Raw genomic sequence first — 14,172 nt, 5'->3', positions numbered from 1 at the left:
TCAGCTTAAACCTAGGAGAATGATGTTTCTTCTCCCCCTCCTCCACCTAACCCCCCTCCCCACACCAAGGCTTTCTATCTAAGGAATATTTCTGGGTCATTTTCAAAAAGTGGAAGTAAATAATAAAAGATATAATTCATTGCTGTTAACCGAAGCTTCCTCACTTACCTTCCTGATGTGTCTGTGCTTCCTACATTGTGGAATGGCTGGTTCACTCGGGAAGAAAGGGAGTAAGAGAAGGAAGATCGCTACTCCGCACAGGATGCCAAGGATGACATCCATCACACTGGATGAGAGACCGAAGCTCATCCAGCAAGCAGTAACACTTTCCATCTTCTAATCACACTGCTGCCCTCAGGCAACTGAGTGCTGAGGGCTCTAGTGGACAGATTCAATGGAGCATCACAGAACTGTAGCTCTGTCATAAAGAGCTCCTGATGATGGGCGGAGGGGCAGTAAAATAGACATCACCAGTCCCTCCCTTCTACCCACACCCTCAGACCTCCCTGCCTTCATAACTTTCTGCACCCCTGCTGCCGTTCTGTCAGAGAGGCCTTAACAAATGTTCAATTCATTCCACTTAAAACCTACATACCACCTGGTTTTCCTTTGTTCCTAGAGATCTTGATTTCTGGCCCAGGAATGCCATGACCTTTAAACAACTCAAGTTAGCATTGAAATTGAAGTGATATCACAGAGACTTTTATTCCTAGGCTATCCTCAACTGCAAATTTCCCACATAATATTGTTCCATAAATTCAGGAGCTAAACTTAAAGTCCTTTATTTACAAGGGCAGTGGGCTAGAGCGATAGCACAGTGGGTAAGGCATTTGCCTTGCAAGCAGCCAATATGGCCTACCCGAGTTCGATTCCTACACCCCTCTCGGAGAGACCAGCAAGGTACCGAGAATTTCTCGCCCACACGGCAAAGCCTGGCAAGCTACCCGTGACGTATTCGATATGCCAAATACAGTGACAACAAGTCTCATGATGGAGATGTTACTGGGCCCCCTCGAGCAAATCAATGAATAACGGGAGGACCGTGACCGTGACAAGGGCAGTCCCTTATTTCTACTTAGAGACCGAAAGGAAGTTCCCATTTTATTAGCATCCATGACATCCTGTACATTGCAGATGAGCCTGAGAAGATGTTGGAAGCCAGCCTCTATCCAGTTGTTTGGAAGAATTGTTGAGACAGTATTGTAGAGAGATGTGCTGGGTGGGAGCCTTAACCTATAATTCGGGAGGGCTCACATTAGATGAACCAAGGAAGGTTCTAATGTAAAGGCCAACGAGGCCTTTAGCTAGACAGCAATTACTTGGTATATTCTTCTCACTAAAGATTTAAGACATTTGGGGCTGGGAATTTGCCTTGTTGCAACTGAATTGTGTTCAATTCCCAGCACCTCATATGTTTCTCTGAGTATTGCTAGAAGCAATTCCCAAGTGCAGAACCAGGGGTAACCTCTGAGCATCACTGAGTGTGGCCCCAGGACAAAAAAGATCGAAGACATTTAAACTTGGGCCTATAGATTTTTTTCTCCCCCTGCAGGTAATATTCATTACTAAAATAGTAACAACAATAATGATAACAACAACACAGGGGCCAGAGCCATTGTCCAGTTGGGAAGGCATTTGCCTTGTATGGCGCCAACCTGTGTTGGTGCCAACCTGTGCCGATCCCTGTTATTCTATGTGGTCCACTGTACCTTCCAGGAGCAACCCTTAAATGCAGAGCCAGGAATAAGTGCTGTGCACTGTTGGGTATAGTCTCAAAACCAAAGCATTGTAAAAAGTAAGAAAAAAATTACACATTTTTGATGGGCTTGACTTCAGTTCCTCATAGGTTATTCCAGGAGATTAGTTTATTCTGGGTGGCTTTTAAAAATATTTTGGCTTTATTTAATTTGTGACTGGAGGGATAGCACAGCGGATAGGGCGTTTGCCTTGCACACGTTCGATCCGGGTTCGATACCTCCATCCCTCTCGGAGAGCCCGGCATGCTACCAAGAGCATCCTGCATCCACGGCAGGGCCTGGCAAACTCTCTGTGGCATAATTGATATGCCTAAAACAGTGACAAGAAGTCTCACAATGGAGATGTTACTGGTGCCCGCCCCAGCAAATTGATAAACAATGGGAAGACAGTGCTACAGTGCTATTTATTTACAAGTTTTGCAAATTTGATACAGTTTTGTTCCCATTTGAATCAGAAAATGTACATACAAAACATTAAAACTATAATCCAAATTTCATAAATCTGATGGCATGACACGGTTGACCTCATTTTTTTTTTTTTTGCTTTTTGGGTCATACCCAACGATGCTCAGGGGTTACTCCTGCCTCATGCACTCAGGAATTACTCCTGGCATTGCTTGGGAGACCATACGGGATGCTGGGAATAGAACCTGGGTTGGCCACGTGCAAGGCAAATGCCCTGACTGCTGTGCTATCCCTCCAGTTCCTGAGCACCTTTTTTTATGCGCAGGAGATCTGAATCTGATATCTGTGTCAGCATAGTCCCTTAGCACCCCCTGGAATTGTCCCCCATGCACAGGAATGCGAATAGACTTGGAGAATCAGTGAATGTGGCCCTAATAAATACAGCAAACAACATAAATTTGAGAATTATAATAATTATAAGTAGATAAACTTTAAATATATAATCATATTATTAAGTGACATGAATAATTCTGAAGCTTAAAATGATTGAAATTGCATAAGGCCTTCTAGAATATGTTTATACATGTAAAAAACACTCAAAGCACATCATTTTGCAATCCAGTCTTACAGATTCAAGTCTAATGTTCTGTTTTAAAACTATTCATATCTTGTCAACCAAAATTAGTATTGAACTAAAAAAATAGTACCCACTTCCATAAAAGTTTTGAAACGTTACTAATAACATTACTCTGTTATGTTCTTTCTAGCAACTCTAGCAACCCACAACTTGCCGAAGAGATTAAAAACAGAATCTTGTTTCCTGCGCTTCTAGAGGCTGAGAACTCCAAGAACAAGTGTGGTTACATTTTTTTGATTTACCTCTGGATCAGATGCGTGGTCATCATTAGGACTCATGATCTCTCTTGAGCCTCTTTAGATAATGAGTTTTCAATTCCAGTGAGTTTTCTCATCTCACAACAGACCTAAATAAATTTCTTGTTGCCCCACTTTCTGTCACTTTGCACAGTTAGAATTTCAACTTCTGAATTTAGGGCGCGGGAGATAAGACTTTCCGGTATGTGCTATGCTCCAAAACGAGCATGTATTAAGTTGAGCTCAGGTAATAACCTCAAAGAGTACTAATGATAGAGAATAAAACTGGAGGGTCAAGTCTTGGTCCTTAGTCAGTTCTTGAGAAGCTTCTTCAAATACCTGGAAAATGTTCTATTATGTCCTATTTTGTACTCTGACTTCTGTCCAAACCCTCCCAGATCTGGGTATTCTTCAATTCAGACTAGAGCATCTAGAAAGGGAGGTTACAAAGACAAGATTTGATAAAAACATTCACAGTCCTGTACGTCAATGTTATCTCTATAACAAATAACTATAATGAAAAAGAGAGGCCCATTAAAAGTTAAAATGAGACCATGTCATTGTTGTTAAGTACCTGTTGTTCTGCCTTCTAGTCTCTTGTACTGCTAGATCCATATGCAGTACAATAGCCCATGCAGCAAAGAAATCTCTGTCAATGGCACAGCTCCTATGCATATTCAGGGACCACAATAGTGTCAATGATGCCCATAACTATAAAAGATGCTGTGTACTGGTGGACAGATGGTGTTGGAACATTGTACAACAGGAAGGCAATCATGAACAATTTTATAATGCTCTGTTTCATGGTGATTCAGTTTTTTTAAAGTGCTGTATAAAGATACAAGTAGCATTAACATGGGAAAATAGAATAAGCATCTTCCCATGAGAGGACTCAGCAAGATTCGGGAGGAAATATCATGGAAGTTGGAAAGAGCCTTAGCCTAGTACCAATGGGGAAAGGGCTAGACTAGAAATCATTCTGTCCCTCGTGAGGTTGTGGGTTTCCATTCATATCCGATTTGTGTTTAACTAAATAGCCATCCACATATAACTTTTGGGAAAGTTTCTGTGTATCAATTCTCGTCATTTTAGATTAATGGACATTCAATTTAGAACTTTGTGAATTATTTCTATATCTGGTGTATGAGACCTTGGTCTGATGTACTGTGTGCACAGGGCTACACCACCTTAGCAGGGTGTCTGTTTATTTTAGTCCTGCTTCCTTTTTGCCCGTCAAAACCTTTTACTTTGGATGTATAGTTGCCTTTGTATTTATTTTTATGCTTATTATTATCTCCAGAAACAACTTATTAGAAGACAACTCTAAGGCTCTCCGGAGATTTTTATGTTTTTCTCAATATGTTACATGAATTCTGGTCTTATCTCAAGGTCTTTAATCCACTTTGAATTAAACGGTTGTGAATGGTATGCGATATGGTCCTCGCTTAAATATTTGACTGGTGCTATCTACTGTTCTCAACACTCTTTGTGAAATGTGTTGTCCCGCTTTCCCCATTCCATAAAAAATTGCACTGGATTTTTCAATTTACTCTCTCCAGTCATTCTATTCAGTAACATTCCTTTTCCTGGACTTTCAATACTCTTTCATTGACTTGAGGTTCTGCACTTATTCCAATGGTAACCACCATTGGTTTTTGTACCTTCCAGTACAATGTGAAATCAGGAAATGTAATAGCTTTTTTCTTGTTTGATAGGATTGCTTTTACATTTTTACAGTTTTTTCAGTGACTTACAAATTTTAGTAGGGTGTGCTATAAGTCCTTGGCTAATGTCATTGGGATTTATAGGAGATTGCATAGAGTTTATATGGGCTTTTGGTAGATTGTTTTCATTATGATAATTCTTCCAACCCAGGAACACCTATTTCCTGGTGTCCTCTTCTATTTCTTCAAATAGTGGCTTGAGAATTTTCAGCACATAAGCCTTTCACACTCTGTTGATTCCTGAGATGTATTTAGAAAGTACAATCAATGCTATTTTCTGAGTTATTTTCTTTCTACACGGTGATTTCCACAGGAAATGCAAACAGGGTTTTTTGGGGTGTGTATTGACTTTGTAGCCTGTTACCTTGCTACATGTATTTATTGTTAAATTGTGTCTTTAAGGTGAGCCATTAGGGTTTTCTCTGTACATTATTATAGCATCTGCAGTTAGTGACAAGGAAAATCTTTAATCTAGATGCCTTTAATTTCTTTTTCTTCCCTCATTCCTGTAGCAAGGATTTCTAAAAGTCTCCCGAGCAACAATGAAAAAGGTAGACATTCTTTCCTATGTCTACTCTCACAGGGAAGGCTTTCACTGTTGTTACCCTTTTTACAGTTAGTAAAATGTTTGGTCTTAGGACAGAAATTTCTCTCTATTTGGGGGATATTCTAAGGAACACACCGAGAAGTGCTCAGGGATCCTCCTGGGGGTGGTCAGGAAAAAATATATGGTACATTGGATTGAAACTGGGTTGGTAACCTGTAAGTTAGTACCTTACTCCCTTAACAACTTTTCAATGTCCTAATTTTGCCATTTTGGCTTCATTTTTATCCCTCTATAATTTTCCTGATTTAATTAAAATATTTTAACACTTATCCTTGATTGGGCTGGAGCGATAGCACAGCGGGTGGTGTTTGCCTTGCAGGTAGTCAACATGGCTGACCCGAGTTCGATTCCTCCGCCCCTCTCGGAGAGCCCGGCAAGCTACCGAGAGTATCTCGCTGGCACAGCAGAGCCTGGCAAGCTACCCGTGATGTACTCAATATGCCAAACACAGTAACACAAGTCACACGAAGGAGATGTTACCTGGCCCGCTCAAGCAAATCGATGAACAACGGGAGGACTGTGACTGTGACTGTGACTATCCTTGATTAAATTTATAATCTGTAGCTGCTTTTCTATGGCAAGGTTGTATAAAATGATCAATACCAGCAACACATGTCTATTTAAATGTAACATTTTAGCTAATTAAATGAAATTAAAATCAAGTTTTCAATCTCAGGACACATATTTCAAATGTACATTGCTATGTATGACTAATGTCTATATAATATGACAATGTTGATATAGAACCTTTCCTTCTCTGCTACTCCACACTGTTTACTATTAATAAAGAGTGAGGTGTGGCAGACATGAAATGATTTCTATTTTGTATTACAGTTGACGTAAATGCATTTTAATTACAACTTAGTTAATAGAATTACAGTGGTGTTCCTGATACTGATAATGGCATATCAGCAATAATGCGTATCTCTCACATTGAGTTCCCATGGACCTCTCTCCGCATCACCTGTGTTTCAATATTGCGTCCCCCTGCCTTGTCCCTTATTGATTGATTGGCACTTACAGTTTAGGTGCAAACTGTTACCTCCCTTAGCATCATCCTAGTTTGGGGGACTTTCTGTCTAGGTTCCCACGTTACTTTTCCCCTGAAACCTGAAACTCCTGGTCCTGCACTCAAGCATCTGAGTTTTTGAATTAATATATGCTGACATCGATTTGTATTTGTCCTTATTGTATTAGACACAAACTATTTGGGTTTTTTTTTTTTTGAGTTGTTTTGCATCACATACCAGTTACCTTCTGGACTCAATCCTTCCAACTATTCTGCCCTGAAGCAATGTCACTCTATTAACAATAACAGCGATAACACTAAAAATGGAAATTATAAAATAATAACTAGGTAATATTCCTGCTTAAATTCTCAATAAAATCTTAGATTTAGCCTAGTTTTCAAACTGAATCCAGCAATATGTTGATTAGTTTGGCAAACTCAGAGAAAGACAAGACTCAACATTAATTCATAATAGAAAAAACACCCTGAACATAATAGTGATTGGAGAACTTTTCAAAATAGTATAGACTATCTACCACATACCCGCAGCCAACATCATACTCAAAGCTGTAAAAATGAAAGCCTTCCCACTGGGAGGGGACATAGAAAAATGTCTTCTTTTTCTGCTGCTGCTCAATAGAGCTTTGGAAATACCTATTTAAACAACTGAGGAGGAAAAAAATCAAAGGTATCTAGAAGAAAATATTTACACACTTATTATTTGTAAATGATATTAAGAATGAACAGAGAAACCCCTCAAGATTTCACCTAAAAGTACTTGATAATGGTAAGTACTTAGAGCAAGGGAGCAGGTTTCAAAGTCAATGAATGCAAAGAACCTTGTATTTGCACAGACAAATAACCATCCAGAGAAAAATTATATCAGACAAACCACTCAAGTGTAGTGTTTAAAAAAATCAACATCGAATGTGAAATGCATCACTGTCATCATTGTCATCCCGTTGTTCGTCGATTTACTCGAGCGGGTGTCAGTAATGTCTCCATTTGTCCCAACCCTGAGGTTTTAGCAGCCTATCCTTATTCGGTTTCCCCAAGGATTGTAGGCTATTTTCAGGGTCAGGGGAATGAGTCCTGTGAAATGCTTATGGAGCAAAAATCCCTCTGAAGAGACTGTGGTATACATACAAGATGAAATACTGTTTTTTTTAATTTGCAAGAAGTGATAAAATCATGTTTTTGGCAACATAGAACTGGAAGGTATCACGTTAACAGAAATAAATCAAACACAACTGACCTTACTCAACCATGAAATAGAGCAAGACCAGGGAATAGATAAAATAGATAAAAGCAAGGGAATAGATAAAATTTCACAATGGCTCACCCACGGGTCACAAAACTTACTAACAATCAATTTGGAGACAGTTGGAGGTGAGGATGTGCCATATGGAGAATTGGCAGAGGACAAAATGGACACCTTGGAAGCGGTGACTACGGCCACTGTGTACAGCAATACAATACACTTTAATACATTCACAACAAATCTAAAATGCATTAATTAAGCAAAAATTTAAAAAAAAGGTGTGTGATTCTATGAATGAGTTCTGTGAGATAATTTCTAAAGAAATGCCTGCTGTTCTCCAAAGAGCTACTTCATTTCAATGCTTGTCAAATGATCATCATCCTTAAGGTCCAGTGTATCTCATAAGCTAAAGTATGTTGAATACTCACATTATAACAGAGAAGATGTTGATCTCAGACTCTAGGGGAGTAAGAGTATATACTACAGCAATAATATAACTGGTTAACACAAACTCTCATCTCACACACAAGCTGACTGGCTCATCTGAGTTTTGTAGATCTGAGTGAATCACATGACTTCCCATGAGGTTTTTTTTTCTAATTTATAATGATTTTTCAGAAGCATGATTCACAGACATGATTCCCATTAATATCCTCCAAATACCTGCTCTGATGACATTGTGTTCTATGGCTGCTATTCATCTTACATGCTAACAATGTTGCTGGCTCATTCTAGATATGTGCACTTGCACTAGCACTTGGACTAGGGAAGCCACAGACTCCTACAGGATGGACAAAGTGACCCCTAGGCTCTGTTCCACTCCATTACTACCAGGCTGAAGATAGTTCCATCTTCATGATATCTCCTCCAGGAGTCTTGTCCAGAATTCTCTCATAAAAAGATATTAACTCTCTCTCCCATATTAATTCTACTTGTACTTCAATTCAGCACTTTTATCCTTTGGCCATGTGGTATTGGTGCTGACATGATCACTATATTTGACATGGCTCCTTCTCTTTTAATTTTTATAAATTTTAATCTCTGTGATATTACAACGTTATTCAGGATTTGGTTTCAGGCCCAATGCCAATCTCTCCCTCAGTGTCCAATTCCTTCTACCAATGCTCCCCATCCTTTCTCCCAGTCTGCCTCTAAGAGAGACATCTTTTTAAGAAAAAAGGTTTTTTCTGTTGTTTACAGTGCTATTACTGAAAGGGTTTCATACCTAGGGCTTAGCCACCATCCAGCAACCCCTCCTTCTCCTTTTTGACAGTTGCCTCCACAATTGTTCTAACCCCAATCTTATCTTCCTCACCCCTCCACTCCTGCCAAGTAGCATTTTTACTTCTGAAGATCAGTTCTCATATTCCTGTCTCCATTTAGGGATGGTGGGTCTAGTAACTGAACTTCAATTTGACCCAGTAATTTCACTTCCTGGAATATTCTCAAAGAGGAAAAAAAATGGAGGAAAGACATTTGGACCCCTGTGTTCTTTGCAGCCCTATCCACAATAGCCAAAATCTAGAAACAGTACAAGTGTCCAAGAAGAGACGACTGGATAAAGAAATTAAGGTGCATATAAAAATGGAAAGTTACTCAGCCATAAATCGTGTACTTTGTGCTATCTGAATGAATCTAGAGAGCATTTTCTGAGCAAAGATTCTCAGAGGGAGAGAGATCCACACAGAATGGTTTCACTCATACACAGGATAGTCATAAACATGACTGGGGAATAACAAGTGCCATTTTTAACTTGCAATGGGCCATTCTCTTTATATTTGTTATAGAAATGAAGTTGGTTGACATAACTGTGATTGTTTCTGTGAAATACTCTAATTAAAACTTCTCTCTAGATGCTGAATCCAAGAATCCACAGATCTAGCAGGGAGGGGAGGGGAGTCAGAGAACACTGCATAGTTCCTACAGACCTCTCCAGAGGCATCTGAAGAGGCTATTTAAGAACTGATGTTGATCCTCCAGTTTTATTCTCCACAATAGATACTGTATTGGGTCATTACCTTAGCTCAAACTAACTCAAGTCTGGTTTGAGGATATAGCACATACATCCAATGTCTCTATTGTCCCAAAATTCAAATGTTGAAACTGGAACTGTGAAAGCTGATAGGAACTGGGGCCACAAGGAGGTATTTCAGTTGTGAGATCCAAAACTCATATTTGTAATTACTTCTATATATTTCCCCAGAACCAGTGTGAAGTGAAGCAACACCTAGCCCAGGGCACAGATTCTGGCTCAGTCATATTCAGTCAGAGGAAGGTGCCTTGAAACAAGCAAAGAGAGTATCCCTGGGGCTGACTGGGTTGTCTCTGGCAGCTGGCATGCCAGTTATAGAGTGATGTCCTCAACTTTTACACCTCTGCCTTACTCGTAGCAATTCTCACTCACCACTTTAGAACCCACATTGCAGAAGGAAGAAAATGATACAAATACAAATATTCAGCAAGATCAGCATGGCCCTTCCAAGGCCAAACCATCTAGGTGAGAAAAACCAACAGCCCCATGGCAAGAGAAAGGATCTGGCAACTGAAAAGAATGAGGAGTCACTGAGCACTTTCCCTGCTATACTCCTCAACCTCCTGCCTTGTGTTGACTGAACAGCCTCTGCTTTTTGGTGAGAACAGGTAGTAGGGGGATGTGGGCTCCCAGGGAGGGGCTTTTAAGCCTCTCTCCTGACAGCCAGTTGAGGAGATTGATTGGGTCAAGACTGACTCTGGTGTAAGCTGAGCTCAGGAGGGCTGGGCAGGTTCACTCTAGCCAGCTCAGACTCCTGCATATCACTGGCCTCCTGCTTCCCCTCATGAACTGGGCTGATACCAATAGTTATTTGATTTATCCACTGGGATACCTGTAAAATCTGACTACTAGAATGTACTTGCTCTGGAATGTAGTTCTTGACTTTCATTTATACAAAAAGGCAAGTTACTGAAACATAGTTTTCTCTCCATCTTTACCAGTGAACTACTAAACACGATCCCAATAATGGGTTAAGCCTCATGAAGGCTATAGCGGAGAGAAAAGCCAGTATTTCTCTACCCACGTTTTGCATTCTTTCACATTGTTTCAGCTCAAAGACGAGGGTCTCCTGACTTGTTTAAGGATAAAACAAGCATATGCTATGATCTGAAACCAAATTATACTCACCTCCAGTAGTTTATTCATTCTCATGAAGAAATTATTTGTCAATAATTCTTAGGGATCCAGTTTTTCTGAACCCTTAAAATTTTCATAAAACTGCCATACAAGTTATGACTACTAAGAGAAGTATTTCATAGTGACACAGCTGCCAACAGCAGTATAAAATATCAGACTTAAATTAAGATTCAGTTTCTTTCAAATCACAACCATGTTGATGTAAGTTCATGAAGCTAATCTGAGGGTTAATATTTTGTCTTCCTTCTTTGACTTTAAAATTCTGAAAACGATCCATTATTTTGTTTACCCATATCTAGAGATCTTTGTTTGCTTGCTTGTTTAGGAAAGAACGTCTGCTTTTATTTTCTGCTTTAAAAACATGGAGATAATTTTCATTTTTTGTGTTTTGTGTATTTTTTATTAAGACAACATAATTTACAGTTCATAATAGAATTGCGTCAATAATACAGCTTTGTTTTTTATTCAAAGGATCATTCCCCTTGACAATACATCATTTTACATACATGCATCTTCTCAACCTAGTACGTTTCTCCCACTTTAACCTTCTCTACTGAAACAACAGATTTGTTCTTTGATTTCTACTCACACATCTTCATTCACATGCAGTTTTCCTTCATCCTTTCGCCACTCTTTCACTTAGAAAGCACTCTAAAGGCCAACAAAGAATTCCTGCAGTCTGTACCGCTAGAAGACCCTTTCAAGAATTTTTAAGTAGGGTCTGGAGCAATAGCACAGCGGGTAGGGCGTTTGCCTTGCATGCGGCTAACCCAGGTTTGATTCCCAGCATCCCATATGGTCTCCTGAGCAGCTCCAGGGGTAATTCCTGAGTGCAGAGCCAGGAGGAAGCCCTGTGCATTGCCGGGTGTGACCCCCCAAAAATTGAAAAAAATTTTTAAAAAAGAATATTTAATTTAACTCTTTGCCCTATGCAACCATGAAATACACAGTTTTATACTTTTTTTTAACATAGCAGACAGACAAATACCCTGGAAAAATTATTGGTTTCACTGAGGGAAATGTACAACTATACCAGGTCTAAGATAGGAGCTTGGCAGCAGGGCAGAAGGCAGAATGACCCCTTGCAAAAAAACCTGAGTGGTGCTCAGGGATGGCCCAGTTTCTGCAGCCTCTGATTCACAAATATCACGAAAGAAATTTTTAAAGATACCTAATGTGCACTGGATGCTGCTTCCAACAAACACAAAGAATTTCCAAACTTGCTCCTTTCAGTGAAAGAAATGAGAAACAAGAAAACTGATAAAAGTCTAAGTTGAGTATGTGAGTTGCAATAGAATAGTCATACATGAATTGGAATGGGAGACCACTAGATCTAAATGGTGTCTACGAACCAGTTTTTTATCCTTGTTGAGATTCCACTGGAATGTGACCAGTGCACATTCTTACACAATAAGACTTTAAAAGTATTTATCTTTCAGGAAGAAAATGGGGCCATAGACACTGAATCTTGACCTGCATATTTAATCCCTAGGTCTCCAATGAGGGACATTCTGTAAGAGATCTAGGCCTCTCCCATTGATCATATGACCGAATCTCCCTAGCTTACATTGACTTTGAAGTGAAGACCAGCCTGGTGAGGAAAGTGACACAGTGTCTGCTGGAAGTCAGAGTTCATTAGGGCAGCACGTGGACATGGACATAGATGCTCCTGCCACATCTGCAGTGACAGCACAGCTCCTCTGAATGAGCACCCAATAAGGCAGGTCTCCCCTTTCTATCAGGCCCAAAGAAAGAGTCACTCTCTCTAAGTTCAAACCCATCTCTGAGGAGTTCTCAGCCACCAACCTACTCCCACTGCAGTGCTCATCTCCTCAACAACTCACACTCTCCCCAATCCAGGACACCTGCCCAACGCAGAGACATGTCCTTCCCCCTAACCCTGGCTGAGTTTTCACAGTCATGACTGATCTCTACTCAGAGTCCTCTCCAGTGTCACTCACTGACACTTCCACAGGTCACTGGGAGACAGAGCTCCCCCATACATACCCCTTAGCCTGTTTCTCAGGCCTGAATCATCTTGGGAATTGGCCACTCAGTCTGCCCAATGTCAGCCTTTACCTTGTGAAAGGCAACGGTCTAGGCAATGTGCATCTCCACACCATCACCTCATGTGTCCTGCAAGGATCATATTTCCTGTCCATCACCTGGAAGGTTGTTCTGGGGAGAGCCCACAAACAGCCAGAAAAACTACAGTAGTCTTTCTTTATTCAAATCAGAAAACACGGGGCCAAGATCAAATCAAATTTTCAAGATTTTCAAAGAAAATGGAAGAAATTTAGAACAAATGTTTCCAGACTAACACCTCCATTCTCTGGGAACTAAGTTGAAACCACTGAGTGGTGAGAATACCAGAGCTCCACACCATCCTCGAGCACAAAAGGCCAATCAGAACTGCTTCCCAGATTTCAACAATTCGCAGACCCCAAGGGCTTCGGAGACAATATACACCCCGAATATAAACACCTTCCCTTGGGTTTTCCCTGCCTGAGATTCACAGTGAATCTTTAGGTTACTCCCAGGATCTCCAAGCACTCTTTAGCAATACATTCTCAGTCTCTCGTATTCAGTGGAATTGTCAGCACTTTCCCAGTAGAAATGCAGCCAGATATATCCACCTTGACTCCAAGGCACAACCCTTATCCCCTCTATTGATTCAATCACAATATTTAAGTCCAAACCTAAGTGATCGCCAGGCTCCTCCTATAGATCAGATAGAGGCCCAAACTTCTCTCCAAAACACAAAAACTTCTCAAGCCAAGAGTGAAATTTTGTGAAGTTGGTTTTTCTTAAGAAAAAAATATACCACAAATAATGAGTCAGTTTGTGAGTCCACAGCCAGAACTGCCCTTGTTACAGCAGCACTTTGTCTCCTGCAGAAATATCTCAGGAAGTTTTTAGTGACTGCAGTTCCCGCCCTCCTGAGGACAGTCTGGCGGCCTCTGCTTTTCCTGAAAATTTCCCAGTGGGTCCTGAACCTCCAAGAGTGGCTCCTCCAACACCAGTGGGAGCTGCCCTGCAGGATCCAAGAGTCTCGAACCAAAACAGCAGAAGGGAACGAAGGCTGCAACATGCCAAGGAGGAGGTCAGCCCGGACACTGAGAACCTTCTGCAGTGATTCTGAAAGAGACAGTGTGTGTGTGTGTGTGTGTGTGTGTGTGTGTGTGTGTGTTTATTAGTGAGACACCATGAGATAAAGTTGTAGACTTACAAACTTTTGTACTTGGGTTTCAGTTATAAAATGATCGAGTACCCATCCCTGTACCTGTGCCCATTCTCCACCTCCAATGATCCTAGTAGCCCTCCCACCCCCCACACCCTGTCCTCCCGACCCCACCCTGCCTCGGTG

Source organism: Sorex fumeus, unplaced genomic scaffold (assembly GCF_029834395.1).
Source record: "Sorex fumeus unplaced genomic scaffold, SorFum_2.1 ptg000109l, whole genome shotgun sequence".
NCBI classification, from domain to species: Eukaryota; Metazoa; Chordata; class Mammalia; order Eulipotyphla; family Soricidae; genus Sorex; species Sorex fumeus.
Note: the sequence above shows the minus strand (reverse complement) of the source record.